This window comes from Arachis ipaensis, chromosome B6 (genome assembly GCF_059453495.1).
Source record: "Arachis ipaensis isolate K30076 ecotype BB chromosome B6, ASM5945349v1, whole genome shotgun sequence".
In the NCBI taxonomy this organism is placed as follows: domain Eukaryota; kingdom Viridiplantae; phylum Streptophyta; class Magnoliopsida; order Fabales; family Fabaceae; genus Arachis; species Arachis ipaensis.
This window is the reverse complement of record NC_142441.1, coordinates 20,982,541-20,999,997: the sequence shown is the minus strand read 5'-3', so window position 1 is coordinate 20,999,997 and position 17,457 is coordinate 20,982,541. Positions and strand designations below refer to the sequence as shown.

Here is a 17,457-nt window from a genome sequence, read left to right as displayed (position 1 = left end):
CGCTATCATCCACATTCCTCTTAATAGCACCTTCTCCCTATCCGTCAGCTAATTCGAATTTGATCAAGAAATAATCAAATTCAACATCCAGAACATCATACTCTCCCTTCAACCTCCAAACTAGAGTTTGCGCTTGATCGCTATGTAACTCAACTGTTTTACCAGTACTTTGATAACAATAGCTTCCTTATATGGCTCCACAAGGGTTGCTCTTCCTTCATCCGAGAAGATCACACGCAGTGGCACATCCCCTTGCTTACCACACATCTTTGCCAGCCTCTCTCCATTGAGATCACTCTCCAAAATCACTAAATCATTGGCTTTTTGACTAGTTACTTTATCACGAAATGACATACGAGCCCGAGAGCTCTCACTCTTACCGGTGCCCCACTCAACTATAAACCCCCTTCCTTGACACCATGCACAAACCCATTCCCACTCTCCCCTTTATCTCTTTCTCCAGGCTTGTCGGCTTTTTTATCGTGTTTCACCCTCGTGCCCTCGTCCCTGCTGTCATATATGCTCTCTCCTACACTCATCTTTTCTGGTCTAAATATGAATGGGTCTCATTATCAACCATGATAGGTGTACACCAAAATCAACTATTAGTATAAACTACATGTTGGAATACAAAATACTTATTGAAAATGAGTTAAACATGTATTTGATTTGTACATAAGTATATGATGTCTGATTTTGATAGTTGATTTTAGTATACAAATGCATTTTTAAAATGGTAAAAACTCATATGTAGTTATTTTTATGTAAAATTGATAGGTAAAAATTGTTAGATATCAATTTAGTCAAATATGTCAAATCATCTAACATTTTTCAACTATTAACTTCACATAAAAATAAGTGTACGTGAGTTTTCATCTTTTGAATTATTGTTCTTATAGTATGATTAGTTAACAAATTAAAGTTTAGCTTTTAACCATTTTTAATATATTAAAAAAGAACAAATATGGAATAATTTTTTAAAATTTTGTATTAATGCATTAATTAAGAAAAATGAGTTAGGAAATATCCATTAAGTTTATGAAAGGAGAATGAATTTTCTTACAGATCTTACCCTAATTTATAGTGTTATTGATGAACATCCTTTCACCATCCTTGACCAAAAACAAATTCGTCAAATATATAATTGCAAATTGCTTTTACTTTTGATAGGTTTATGAAATCACATTGATATTTGCATCTACATCCTATGTTTGGTTCACATATCACACATTGCAACAATTTTTGCAAATCGATCAATTCTCTTAACTAATACTTGAGACGAAAATTGTCAAAAATAATCAACCGTAAAGTAGATAAAAGAATTTATATTTAATAGCATTTCAATAAATAATTTATTCACTAAAATAAGATTTGTTTAAACTTATATTTACTTTCAACAATTCTTTTGTTTTCTCAAAATTATTTCAATATTTCTTATCGTATATTTTTTCATGAAAGCATTAATAAAACACTGAAAATATATGGTGGGGTTGGATAGATTTTGGTTTGGTTAAATAGTAGTAATTACATACATTACTCATATTACAGATTAACCTTTTTTTTTGGTAAGGGTAAGGGGCAGTAGGCCCACAAAAAACAAACTACAAAACTAAAGATTCCCAGGGCAAAAGAACCCCTTCTACATCATCACTCATTAACTTAACTAAATCTAATGGGGATCATCCAGAAAGTAAAAAATCTCCCTAAATGTGATGCTGTTGTGCGCTAGCCAGTGTGCAGACTGATTGGCTTCTCTTCCAATATGTATAAAAGCAATTTCTCAAGGTCTTTGAAGGATTTTGTAAATCTCCTTGAGCACTTTATTATAGCATAATGTTTCTATCTTGTACTCCTTCAAAACCTCAAAGACCTCTTTTGCATCTACTTTCACTTCCACTCTTTTCATTCCCAGGTCTACCGCCATGTGAAGTCCATGGAGGACGCCCCACAACTTAGCTTGCATTGGTTGATATCTTCCCATATTCGCCCAAAAACCCCCAATCCACTCTCCATTATGGGTTCGAAGAAGACCTCCACACCCAGCCTTGATTGATCTTTCTTGTGATGTGCCATCTGTCTTCAATTTAACCCACCTTCTTTTGGGTGGGATCCAATGTAAGTTTTTCCTACTTTAAGTTGTTTCAATAGATAGAAGCTTTTCTTTCTAATGTGCTCTCTTATACTCCTTCTCTTTCTCCCTTATGATTGAAATAGGATTCACTGGGCGGAGAAAACTTGTATTATGAACCTCTTTATTCACCATTTCCAAAGCCAATAGCAGGTTAGCACAAATTTGCCCATCCAATTATGCTCAGAGATTTTGCCTATGTCATTGCTAAAGTTTGTCTGTATCCATAACTCTAGAGGTATTGTGAAAAAGAGAGCAATAGCATTAGGGTGTACTATTCTGGCCCAGATGCTAGATGCGCTAGGACAGTCTCGCAGTGCGTGGAGGATCGATTCATTCACTTGAGGACAACTATGACAGTAGGGGGATGTTCCCATCATTCTGGCTTTTCTATCTGCTGTCATCAACCCTCCATGATTCATGAGACACAAAAAGGTATGCACTCTTTCTGGGCCTTTCCATTTCCTTATTGCTTTCCAAAATTTGTTGTTTTCACCTTGCTGGCTAGTTACGCTCTTGTTTGTAGTTGCAATAGAAAAAAAATTCCATTTGCAGTAAATTTTCACCCTATAGTGTCTTTTCCTTTATAAGGCTGTGGTGGCTCTGTCCTCCTTATTTCTTCTATTAGATTCTGTGGGAGAAAAGGTTCTAATATATTGAGTTGCCATTGATTATCTATGTTTACAAAGTCTCTAATTGTGTACTGATCCCACTCTCTTGGTATGTCTTGTAAAATATTTACTATGAGAGGTTCCTCTCCTGATAGACAAAAATGTCATCCCAGAATCGAATTGTTTTTCCATGACCTACGATCTACTTGCAATGCTGGTTCATCCTAGCCCAGGCTCTTTGTAGTTCCCTCCAAAAGGAAGAGCTTTTATTACTATTGTTTATATTCTCCAGCCCCTCCAACACTCCCTGCTTATCGTGAGTAACCACTTGCGTCCATAGAGTTCCCTGTTCCGTTAATAGTCTCCATAGAATTTTCATAATAAAGGCTTCATTCATCTCATATAGCTCGCGAAAACTTAGCCCTCCTTGTTGTTTTGGTTGGCACAGCATCTGCCATCCAATGTGATGAACTTTTTTTGGGGTTTGGTTATCCCCTCAAATGAAACTTTGAATAGCTTTTTCTATCTCTCTACAAATCCCTTTTGGGAGTCTAGTGTCTTGCATGTCATAGTATGCTAAAGGGTTCAGCACCGCCTTTGCAAATGTTACTCTCCCTGCTAGAGATAGACACTGTATTTTCCATCCCTTTAACTTGTTAAGCACTCATGGTAGTACATGTTTAAATTTCTCCTTCCCTCTTTATTGATACTTGCCCAAGCTTTGATTTTGCTGGAACTGACAGATTCCCTTTATGTTCTATCTCTCCTCTTCCTTCACATTATTAGAGAATGTTATGGCTATTTTGGAAACAATGACTTTCAACTCAGACACCTCAAAAAATTCCTTCATCGCATCTATAATAATAGCAATTTGCTCCACAGTTGCTTCCGCAAACACTAGGAGATCGTTCCGCAAAGAGAATGTGGGAGATTGTCGGTCCCCTTCTTCCAACTGTGATTGGCTTCTAGCGATTATATTTCATATACTCTTATATCATATGGGATAATTTATCCATCACAATCACAAAAAGATAAGGTGATAGATGGTCACTTTGCCTCAAACCCCTTGTGGGGCTGAAAAACTCTGTTTTTCCTCCATTCCACAACAAACTGTAAGAAATGGATGACACACATGTCATGATAATCTCTCTTATCTTACTTGTCACCCCGAACTCCTCCAAACATTGGTTAAGAAAAGACCACCTCACTCTATAATAGGATTTCTCAAAGTCGAATTTGATCGCCATGAAGCCTTTCTTACCTCTCATTCTTTTCATGATATGAGTTATCTCTTTGGCTATCAATATATTATCATGAATATTTTAACCTGGATTACTGCGGAGAAATTTTGCTTGCCAGCCTAGGTTTAACTCTGTCAACTATTATTTTAGATAGCCCTTTATAATTGACATTACAGAGGAAAATGGGTCTAAACTGGGTTATGAACTCTGGTGTGGGGGTATTTGGGATGAGTGTTATTCATCTCCCTAATACAAGCCATATCTTTCCAACAGACATCCACCATGGAGAGAATATTAGATTTAATACAGTTCCAATTATCCTTATAAAAACTAGCCGGGAAGCCGTCCTCCCCGATGCTTTAAGATAACCAATTCTAAAAAAGCTCCATTAATTTCCTCTAGGGTTGGAAGTGCATCCGTATCCCTCCTGATCTCTTCATCTAGTGGGGGGTACTTATTGATAGCTAACTGAGCTGGATTGTTATTTTCCTCTTCCTTATACAGCACCTTAAAGAAGTTAATAGCATGTTGGGCACACTACAAAAAGTGCTAATTTCCGGGAGTTTTTTCTGGTTTTGCGGGGATTTTTAACCTCCACAAGTTGCGCAATGGCGGTTTAGTAAAATGATGCAGTTAGGTGTCCTGCAATAAATTACAAGAGTTTACAGGTTGAGGAGCTGATCAAAACCATTTTCAGGGGAGTTTTCGTAGGTGAATTGTGAACTACCTCGTCATTAGACTGATCAAAACCATTTTTAGGTTGAGGAGTTGATCTTAGGGGATAGTAAAGCGTTTACACTTCGGCATTGCTGTAGATGAATTTAACAACAAAAAGTTAGAGAAAATAACTCCAAAAGCATGTTATATTTCACACAAAATTAGGCTAAAGATAAACTGTATGAACAAGTCAACGGATTAACCATAACCTTAAAATTAACAAATATATAAATAAGCTTAAACCTTAGATTTCTCATTGTGAGTCAACTACGTCATCGATCAAGTGTTTGTTGTCAATTGAATGTATTCATCACTGTTACCAAAAAATTGATCAAGAGCATGCTCTTGATGTGGCTTGTCCTCATCTGCAGCCTCTTCAATTTCATCACCCATTTCATACAAATCTCTTGGTTTTAAATGAACAACAATACTCCATCCTTTGTTAATGACATCATCTACATAGTATACCATTGATGCTTGTGATGCTAGAATATAAGGCTCATCTTCTTCATGTTCACTGGTATGAATTGGTCTATCAAAGTTAACACAATGAAAATGCCATTGATCTCTTCTATATTCTCTATGTCAAGTGGAATTAGCCCATTTACATTTGAAGAGAACAATAGTGAATTGCCCATAATAGCTAACCTCAATTATATCCTCCAACTTGCCATAATAGGGTACATCACCTTGTCTCAAATTTCTGTCAACTCGACTTGCAACACATGGTGTGCTAGAGGTTAAATATATTCCACTATTCTGTGTCCTGAAACCTTCTTCACGAGCAACAGTTCGAAAGGTGCAACCATTAATTTTATAAGCACTATATCTCGTTGCATTTGATAAGGGGCCTCGTGCTAAAAATTTTATGTCAGTAGACAACTGTTCTATGGAATCCAGATTCATTATCTGAAATTGGGATAAGTTATGAGGTTTAAAATGTTTATATCTTAACACCCTTCCTATTTCATAAACTCTAATAATTAAGTAACTTACTCGTTTTTCAAACCACGAAACAAAATCTTTAAATATTCTCTTCTCTATGTATGTGAGGTTTGGTCTCCTTCTCTTTGATCTTCTTGTTATGTATTCTCTAAATTCACAGCATGAGGAATTAAATTGGATTCAGAGTATGTCACTCATGAATATAGATTTTGAATATATTACTGCAAATAACCTCTATCTTTACTCACTTCACATAATCCTTGAATGCTTGACAATTTAGGAACACATATCTATGGGCTTGTAGCTTTTGCTTTTCACTCAACATAAAAATTGTACCAGAACTCCATGCTTTACCCATCGGTGGAAAGAGACAAGATTCTGAGCAACCCTTGTCAAGTGGGTCATCACATACACATCTAGGTCTATTGAAACTTATCTCTATATCCTCAAAATAGAGAGAACAAAAGGTGAGACATTCCTCAGCTAAATATCATTCGGATATAGATGCTTCTGCTTGTGCTCTATTCCGCACATGGGATTTTAGATGGCCTAACTCCCTAAAATAATATCACAAAATCAAGTAAAAATGACATGACAAGAGATGCAATTCTAATGATCTTTGGTTCATCGTATAAAACATTTTACCTCTCAATTGGATACATGTATCGATAATGCACTGGACCTCCAAGCTTTGCATCCTCTACTAGATGGACTATCAGGTGAACCATGACAGTAAAGAATGATGGATGGAATAACATTTCCAACTGGCAAAGGACAACCACTATGTGTTGTTGGAGCTTGTCAAGTTCAGAATTACCTAATCTTTTCCCACAAAGGATCTTAAAGAATGAGCCAAACTCAACCAATACCGTGGTAACATGATCTGGCAGCAAATGACGATCTGCTATTGGTAACAATTCCTCCAAAAGAATATGGCAGTCATGACTTTTCAATTCAATTTTTTTTCTGTCCTTCATCCACACATCTCGAAATATTACTTGAGTATCCATCTGGTAGCACAACATTCTTCAATGCCGAAAGAAATAGCTTCTTGGTGTCACGGGTTAGTAAAAATAAAGATAAATGCTACGATCCATTGTCACTTGGCTAGAGATCACGCCTTATGCCCATTTCTTTCAAATCTTTCCATGCCTTGAGATTGTCCTTTGATTTTGCTTTGTCATTAAGCAAAGTGTACAAAATATTATCACACACATTCTTCTCAATGTGCATAAAGTCCAGATTATGATGCAACAAATTGGTTTTCCAATACGGAAGATCAAAGAAAATGCTTCGCTTGTTCCACTGCTTAACTTCTCGTTAAGGTCTTTTCCCACCACTATGAGATTCTTCTTGTTGCTGATCAAGTGTTTTAACATCCTGTTGTTATTCAAGAATGTCAAAACCTGATAACTTCTTAGGTGGACCACGCTCCTTTGTGATTCCGTCAAAACGAACACAATTCAGTCAAAATCTATGATTTCTTCCCAAAAAACGTCTATGACCCATGAAGCACCATTTAGAACTATGATGGAGATAACAAGAAAAAGAATCAAAGTTACAAGTGGGACAAGCTAAACCGGTGTGTGTGTTCCAACCAGATAGCATACCTAACCCATAAATCTTTCAATTCATCTATAAGGAGCTATAAGTGCACATCTATCTTATTTCCCGGAGACTTCTTTCCTGGAATAACCATTGATAAGATGAAAGAAGTGTGATTCATATACATCCAATGCAGAAGATTGTATGAAATCAAGAACACAGGCCAAACGCTATTAGTAGAACTCGAGGCTCCGAAGGGATTAAAACCATCAGTTGCAAGACCTAGGCGAACATTTCGTGGCTCTTCGGCAAACAGAGTGTGCGTCACATTAAAATTCTTCCATGCTTCACCGTCCCTTGGATGTCTCAGTAATCCATCTCTTGCAGGTGCAGAATTATGCCATTGCATGTGCTCAGCCGTCTTGCTACACATATATAATCTTTTCAACCTTGGCTTCAGTGGAAAGTATTGCAAAAGTTTTGCAGCTTGCTTTTTCTTTTTTTTTTTCATAGGGATCTATCTAGATATACCGCAATACTTGCATGTATCTTGAACGTTATCTGGATTGTCATCTAGATATAACATACAATCATTTGGGTAATCATCTATCTTAGTATATTCTAGGCCAAGTTTGCAAATCACTTGCTTGGCCTTATAAAAACTAGAAGGAAACTGTGTTCCATCAAATGTATCTCTCAACAAATTCAATATCATATTCATGGCCTTATCGCTTATTCTACACAAGACCTTTATATGATACAATTTGATTATAAACTTCCAACTTTGTGCATTTACTGCCCTCGTGCAACTTTTTATTTCCGTCTCTTACAAATTCATTGAACTCACCACCATCATCAAAAGTGGCTCCATGTAATCTTTCATCTGCGATGTCTTCGCCTCCATTGTGTATAACTGCATCATTCACTCTCGTTATACCTTCATCCCATGGTGGCCGAATACATCATTCATTAACGTGTTTTAACGGATTCTCTTGATAAGGTGTCGCTTCCACTTCTATACTACTTGGCTCAGCAGGTTGTATCTCACCATGATGATTCCAAACAACATAGTTTTTGCAAAACGGCTTTAAGAGCAAGTGAACCTGAAATGTGTCTCTTTTATGCCATTTTCCAAATGCACATAGTGGACATGGACAACATATTCTATCCGAAATGGCCGCTCTCGCAAAAGCAAAACAAAGGAATCCAATTATGCCGTCTTTGTATTCTTTTGTTGTTCGAGGTTTTTCAATCCAAGTTCCATCCATTTGTAACTAATTTATGCAACCAAAAAGTAAACTAAGTTGTAACATAGAAATGGAATAAGTAATTTATTTTTGTAAAGTAATTAATACATTAAAACTCGTCATCATAACCATCATAATAAGTAATTTATTTTTTTAATTCTACTTTATGTCTCATTGTTTTTCTTTAATTTTTTTACACAAAAATATTTTAATATTCTTTAAGTATTGGTGTCGTTTTATTGATATAGACTAATAGAGAATTTTAACAACTTACAAATTTTTAAGTTTTAATCTTTTAAACTAAATTCTAAGTAAATATATTTTTTCATATCACCTTTAAGGACTTGAATACTTATTTTATATGTAATTAATTTGGTATTAATTTATACTTGGTTAGTTTTTTAATCAAATTTTTTTGTCAAAAAGTATTTTCAATATTCAATAAATATTATATGTTTTTATGTCAAGCATTCTAACTATAAAAAGTTAACTTTTAATTTAATTATTGGATATTTTAAACTCTTCAAAACTCGAAGAATACTATTCTAAAGTATTTTAAAATATTTATCTATACAGTTGATAATTTATTTTCATGTCGGTAAGAAACTCTAAAAAGAGTTATATTTTATAAATTTTGTTTACATGTAAATGTTACTATGTATTTTTTATGTTCAAATTTTAGCCGTTAAGAAATATTTTTGAAGCTCCATCATTTCCAATCAATTAAATAAACCAAAAACTAGAAAAATAAAAAAATTACTAGAACCTATAAGGGAGGATAGGTATTTAAAAAATAAAAATTCGAAAATGAGATACATAGAATTTAACAACTATAACTATTTTATTCAGAATAAAGAACATGTAACTACTTTATTGAGTCAGAGAATTACCTTATAAAAAGATTCGACAGAATAATTTGGATTAGAACCGAATGTATTCGTGAAATGGGAGCAACAAATATTCCTAATCAACTATTCAGATACTACAAGAATAATTTTCAAAAAAAAAAAGGATAAAAATACTTTAGTATAAGCATCAGCAAATGAAAACTTTAATTTTGAATAACAAAATGCAACAAAAAACTCAATTATCAAAAACAAAAATGTTTCCCTTTATTTTAACTTCAATTAAGAGGGGAAGAACTCAATTTGAATACAAAATTGACACAACGAGACAAACGTTACAACTTAAGCATCACAAGATAAATAAAATCTCAAGGGTCGCTATTATGATCGTTACAATATGCGTATTAGTCAAATAAAAAAGATTGCATCTTAAGCATGTAACTAATGTTTTGTTATTAATTAGTAGTACATGATAATATGATTCATACCACTAATAATAACCACTGAGTGGTTATGGCACTGAGTCGTATATATAGATGGCAAAGTATTCCATGGAACTTTTAAGAAAAGTTCCATCATATGGACTTGTCAAAATAAGTTAAAACTGACTATCTATTTTTCATATTCACAATTTAATCATCTAGATTTTCTCATTCTCTTTACAAATTTAGCACTTAATTTTCCTTAATCAATTCCCACAAATGAAATTTGCAACACCGAATTCTACCTGACAGGTTATGAAAAAATTCAGCTCTTGGTATAACAAAAGTAAGAAAAATAATTTCTCTCAGTCTAGAACATCATGCTAGGTATAGGAGAGAAAAACAAAAAAAAAGTTATTTATAAAAATTGAAAGCTTTAAATTTTTCAAGATTAGATTTGCTTCAAATTTTCTCAGCATATTTTAATTGAGAAATGAGGAAGGTCCAAGTTTATGAAGCATGAAGCATTCTCTATTTCAAATAAGCTTGGAATCTTTAAATATCATTTCATCTTTCAACAAGTCAAATATCAAATTAGAAAAAATCAATAACACCTAATAAATTACTAAGATATTATCTTCAATCCCCACCCACAGAATTCTAAAAATTATTGATCTCATCAATGCCTATAGCCAAATATCAATTGAAGGCTTATGCTAAGAAGTACTCTGATAGGAATCAAAACTATCAAATAAGCCTACATAGTAGAAGTACTCTTGTATTACTAGTTTATAGTCCTTCAATTTTCCATTAAATAATCCTACATAGTAGAAGTACTTTGGTAGGAACCAAAACTATTAATACACCATATATAGTAGTCAGCCAATAATTTAATTAAGAATCTTAAGATGTTGTCTTCTTTTTGGAACCTAGTAGTATAATAATAGATAGTATAGATAACGTTTTATCATGGTAACATGGACTTAGGAGTCAAATAGATTAAGACCTAATGAAATTAAATCTCTTGCTTATTAGTGGTGATTATATTAGTGATGGTAGTTTGAGAAGTGAGAAGACACTGAGTTGGATAAGAAAAGTAGTGAATATATTTTATATTTTCTATGGGAAGAAATAACCAACTCTGGTCCAAATTGTTCAGCCACAATAATTTATTCAACAAGAACTGGCAGCAACTATAGCTAGATAACCAAATTAAATTAACTAAACTATTTTATGCTTTTAATTAATCAATATCTCTGTTTGTATTCAGAAAGAGATTGAAAAATTGCAGAAATGGAGGGATCATTGTGGGAAGTGGAGAACAGGGGACAAATATTCAAAGGCTGTGTCCCATATAGGATTCATCCAAAACAAGTACTGATATATTAGCAACCACTAATTCATGGGAAAAGTTTAAGCAATTGGTAATATAAAATTCTTGCGTAAAATAACATTTAATAAACAATACACTTGCAACTTGCAAGTGACTAAGTTGTCTGAGAACATAAATATGGTATGAAATCTCTCAATTTTTCAAAGATAACCTTATCCACACATGATTATTTGTGATCTCCATCAAAAGTGATGGAGTTATTATTGAAAATCACTTATATCTTATGCAACAAGCTAAGTGCTGGATATGTGTGCTCCGATCCAATAAGAAAGCACCCCGTATTGGCAACAAATACATTTAATGAACATTGAAAGCACCATGAACCTAAAAACGGACATATAATGTACATCGAAGATATTATTGTCCACACATATTACAAATTCTTATTTTTTGGTGAATTCACTTTTCTTGTCTATCATTTATTTTTTTTCCTTCTGTATTCAAATTCTTTATTTCTATTTTTCTTCCATCGATTTAATATGAAATTTAGAAAAAAAGCAAAAACAGAACAATGAAGCAGTACAAGATCAGGAGTCAGCATTGAAGAGAGACTCAAGCAACAATTCATTAAATGGAGGACAGAATAACCTAAATAAACAAAGCTCTGTATAACCATCACAACAAATCCCTCTTTTATTTTCTATCACACATGCAATTCAAAAATGAGTGTATGAACCCTAATAGTTCCCATCTGTATATGCTATCAAATTGTTACCTTTGTATAGAAGTACAGTTGCCACTATGAATGTAAACCCTGAGTAATTAGTGAATAATTAGTTAATAAATTAATTATTAATCAAATAAATTAGAAAATAGAATTTTATGATTTAGTGAGGTACAACAAATTAAAATATGAAATTAGACTCTAATTTTAAAGAATTTGGCCCAAGATTGAACTGAACGGGCCGAATCGGGCGAACTAGGCCCAAGGCCCAAACCAATGAGGTTTTAATGAAGGGCAACAGCCCTTCCTCCCCCATTTTCAACACAAAAACATGCTGCATGCATTGGAGGAAGGGGGAGAGCATGTGAAATTCCAAAACCTTTGGTGGTGATTCAAATCCTTATAACTTTTGATCCAGAGCTCTGATCGCCGCACCGTTTACGGCCACGCGACCGCAGCATCAAGCTCTACAAAGCCCAGTAGTTAATTTGTTAAGGAAGCCACGTTTTCCTTTTCAATTTTCTCTTCCCTAATTTTGAATTCAATGTGTAATCATGTTGGATTTTGCTTGAATTCGGTGTTTAGGTTCGAATTAACTCACGTGTATTGTCGGGTTTAGCTCATTGGAATTGTGGGTCAGGTAAGCACCCTCAATTCCTTTGTGAAATGTTGAATTAGTGAACTCTATGTTGATTATAGTGAATATTATAATGTTAGATTGAAATTGGTTGTGGATTGGAGGCAATTTGAGGAATTGAAGGCTTGAGGTCAAGTTTTGGAGGCTGTGTTTCATTGGTAAGGTTTTGGAATTTTGGAAACTTGTGGTACGGGAACGCTTGAGGTGTTCCGGGTTTTTCAGAAAATTTTGCAGACGATTGTGGTACGGGAATTTTGCAGACGATTGCTTAGATCGCAAGAGAGAAAGCGCTTCATCAACATTCATACCAGGAGAAGTTTGTTGCAACATAAGTTTCACAATATCTTCCAATCCTTGCAGTCGTTGCTTATGGTCGTCTAATTCAGTTTTTAAAGCTGTTACCTTCTCTTCACTTTGTTTTTTGATTTCATCTATTTCTTTGTTTTTCTTAAGAGAAGTTTTTGTAACAGTTCTTCCATAACATCAAACTCTTCCTGGATTCTCTTTACCAAAAACTTTTTGAAATGCATTAGTAGGAGTTTCTCCAGCTTCTTAGAGATCATCAAGTTTATCCTATACACACAAATATATGATATGTCTATTTTTAGTGATAAAAATTCAATGAAAGAATCCAAAAATCTATTGATAACTAATAGGGATAGCAATCCAAAATAGCCACAAAAGAGCCATAAAACAGGCATAAAATAGTCATAGAACAGCAATTAAATCAGCCATAAAAAAACCATGAAATAACCATAAAATAGTAGTCCATGATAGCCATAAAACAGGCATAAAATAGCCATAGAACAGCATATAAATCATCCATAAAACAGCCATGAAATAGCCATAAAATAGCAGCCATGACAGCCATAAAATAGCCATAAGTAGATACTAAAACAACAACCACGATAGCCATAAAACAGACATAAAATAGCCACAGAACATCAATTAAATCAGCCATAAAAAAGAAAACAGCAAGTCAGCAACCATGACAACCACAAAACAGCCATAAAGTAGATACTAAAATAACAACCACGATAGCCATTAAACAGCCATAAAATAGCAATTAAAATAACAATCCATGACAGCCATAAAATAGCCATAAAATAGCTGCCATGACATCCATAAAATAGTCATAAAACAGCAACTAAATCAGCCATGAAACAGCCATGAAACAGCCACAAAATAGATACCATAACAACAATCACGATAGCCATAAAATAGCAAAAAAAAATAGCATCCATGACAGCCATAAAACAGCAACTAAAACAAGAAAATCATAGAGTAACTTACAATAACAGCTTGTGTTTCTACATCAAGTGTTTTTCCTTTTAGTCCATTCCGAGTTGCAACAAATATTTCAGCTTGATTTGGTTCCTCTTTGTTCTCTTTTTTCTCACGCTACAATCCAAGATAACAATTACAAAGTTATAACATACTAAAATTAGGGAGAAGTAACAAGTAGAGAATTTTAACTCAAATGTGACCTTACCAAATCAACACGCACTCTTGCTAAATTAATTGGTCCCATTTTATGCCTCCATTGTTGCTTCTTGCGATTTTCAAAATTTATAACACACATGGCCTGTGTTTAAAATAAACAATGATGAAAAAAATATAAAAATTGAAAGAATTATACTTGATCATATCAAATAATAATAATTAAAATCCTCTAGCTCACTTTGACAGTTGGAATACTCCAATATGCAATTAGCTTTCGAAATTGTATTTCTGGAATTTCCAAAGGACGATTCACCAACATATCCTCAATATTTCCAGAATATAGTTCAAAATGCTTCTTTTTTATTCTTGTTTTGTAACGCTTCCATGCTCCTTGAACACTAGTCATCACCCATAACTTTGAAGATTTTGGAAGAATGAACTTTGACTACAAACATATCAATTTCATCATATCATATGAATAAAAAGATTATTAACATATGGCATAAATATAAAGATAAATGGAGCTTACATTAATATACTTCTAAATGCGCTTTTTGATTTGCTTAGGCACGGCTTTCCAATTAGTGTACATCAAGGTAATAAAATCACTATTCCTTCCCATTGTTCCAATAAAATTCAGAAAACCCTAAGAAGCAACACTCAGAACCATGAAAACATCAGAAAAATTGAAATAAAAACCCTAAAACCAGAATTATTAAGAAGCCCCAAAAATTAAGATTCAATTCATTCAGAAATTCATAATCAAAATGCAGAAAAATTCAAAAAAACCTAAGAAGCAACAATCTGAACCTTGAAAACTTCAAAAAAATTGAAATAAAACCCCTAAAATTAGAATTATTAAGAAGCCCCAAAAATTAAGATTCAATGCATTCAGAAATTCATAATCAAAATGCAGAAAAATTCAGAAAATCCTAAGAAGCAACGATCAGAACCATGAAAACTCCAGAAAAATTGAAATAAAATCCCTAAAAGCAGAATTATTGAGAAGCCCAAAAAATTAAGATTCAATGCATTCAGAAATTTCATTTTCATACTAAAATTCAGAACATTCCCAATCTTCATTCACAATCAATGCATTCAGAAATTTCATTCCATAGTAAAATTTAGAAGCTTTCTTACCAATAAGCAGAGGAGGAGGAGGGGGGTTACAGCTACGTGTAGTATTGTGAGACCTTGCGAAGAGGAGAAGGCGAGACAGGGGAAGAAGTGGAAGCGGGAGAAGGAGAGGGGTTTCTCGAGGAAGACCCTATACGTGGAGCCAAGACAGGAAGAGGAGGAGTCATAGAGCAGCGTGCGTGGAAGAGAGCACCGCGCCGACGCCCGTGGAGGAGAGCACCACGCAGAAGCCCGTGGAGGAGAGCAACGTGCCGACGACCATGAAAGGGAGCACCGCACCGTGCTGTTTGGAGTGGACAACACTGCTTTTGAGAGCCGCGATCGGTGGAGGGTATGTGGCCGTCTATGTGGTTCGTTTCAAATGTTAGGGTTATGCTGTGATGAAGCTAAGTGATGAAGGAAGTGATGAACTGATGAAGCAATTGTGTCTTTTCTTTCTTTTTTTCTAAGTTATTTGATTGGAAAATAATTGGTGGGAATATGAAAAGTTTCCCTTTAAAATTTGTAACTGTGAATAATTTTAGGCAATTTTTTTTAAATGTTATTTATTCAATTTTTTTATAACTTTTATAAAATATTGTATTTTTATTTAAAAATGTTGCCTTAAATGTTTTATATTGTAACATTTTTTGAGTGTTGTTTTAGATATCAAAGACAACAATTTTTGTGGGTGGCCAAAAATTTGGTTATCTTAGCCTTATTCAAAGGTAACTCGTCAAAAATGTTGTCTTTGCCTATCTAAGGCAACTTTTGTTAAATGTTGCTTCGAATATAAGGGTTACCTTAGGCCAAAAATGTTGTAGTGTTTAGTAACAATGATGATTGATTTAAACTGAATTAATGTATGTTTGAGATCCTGGGCAGTAGCAAGGATGGTGGTTCGTTCCGCTTGCTCCAGGTCAGTGATTATGACGCCTGGGTAGTAGCAGCAGTAGTGGACTATTCCACTTGCTCCAGGTTGAGCTTCTAAACATCCGCCTGGATAGTAGCGGTAGTAGTGGTTATTCCACTGGCTTTGGTTGAGCTACCAGGACATGTTGGGTTGGCTATATAACTGACAGATGATATCATCAGCCATAGGACAGGCATTCATCATATGCATTTGTCTGTTTTGCTTGAGTTTGCATTTCTTGGGATTGCCTAATTGATAATCTATGCTTACCTGCTATATTTACTACCTGCTGTAATTGTATTCTAAATGTGTTTGTCTTCGCTTGTATTTTTTGTCTGTGCACTAGTGAATCTGGAGGGTTGGAGGAGGTAGAAGGTGAACTGTAGACTTAGAGTTTCATGAAACAGTGAGTGGATTGTTATTTGAGAGATTAAGTTAGAATTGAGTTAGAACCTTAAGAACCTTAGATATCTACCCCTGCTTATGGTTTCTGTTTTAGTCCCTTAAGATTTATAATCTAAGTGTCGGAGTTCTAGGATTGCCTCTGGCTTTTCCAAGACCTTATTTATTGTATATGTGGGCACCTTAACCATACTGAGAACCCCCAGTTCTCATCCCATACGATATTGTTGTTTTTCAGATGCAGGTCGAGATGCACCTCGGTGAGCGTCTGGAGTTCCCTCTACAAGCGAAGTTGGTTATCCTGGGATTACTGTATTTTGTTTTATGCTTTGTATATATGTATATAGATTCTCCACCCTTTTATTTTGTATTTTGTCCCTCCTAGAGGTTGACTTGGAGAAACATGTGTTTTGTCATATATTTGGTGTTACTCTTTTGGGTTATTTATATGTATATGTATATATTTGCTTTGACCAGTTCTAGCTTCGCGAGCCGAGTCAGAAGCCTTGCTATATATATATATCTTTGGAATTCTTCTCTCATATTTATCTCTTACGCGAGTGATGGGATTTTCTGTTTAACGCTTTGCTTAACTTTTTTTCACATGCTTCTAGTTAAAATTCCTTTCAACTATTATTATATATATATTTTTACTTTTAGAGGTTGTAATACCTTGCCACCTCAGCTTTATGAATTAAGCATAAGACTCTATGTGGTAGGATGTTACAATGAACACGGACAGCATCAGTAATGGAACGTGAACAGTAGCAGCAACATGAACCCAACCCCGAACGCGAACAGGAGCAACAACAGCAACATGCAAATGCTAACAACAACAGCAACAGGAACGCGAGGCACAATGACGAACATCAGAAATCAATAAGGGAAATGTGAAGAACGAAGCAGTTACAATGTTAGGAGAGTGGGAGCTGAAAAGGGTGGGAGGAGGGAAATTGGGTTTCGCGGAAAGAAGAGAATTTTGCGCCACCCAGATTGTGTTGGCAAATTGTTTTTAATTGAAGGGGGTTGTTAAAAATCCTACTATTTAAAATTAAAACTCCCGTTAATAAATTTTTTAATAAAATAAAAGAAAATATTTTATTTTCAAATTTAAATTTGAAGGATTTTTTTGAAACCTCCGTTAACAAATTCCTATATTATAGCCTTTTTTTGTAATGGCAATGGTCT

The 17,457-nt window shown here is 34.4% G+C and overlaps 1 pseudogene; it reads right to left on the bottom strand.

Moving 5' to 3' along the window:
- Positions 1-4,976: 4,976 nt before the first annotated feature.
- On the bottom strand, positions 4,977-15,142 carry LOC148554836 (uncharacterized; annotated as a pseudogene).
- Positions 15,143-17,457: the final 2,315 nt, after the last annotated feature.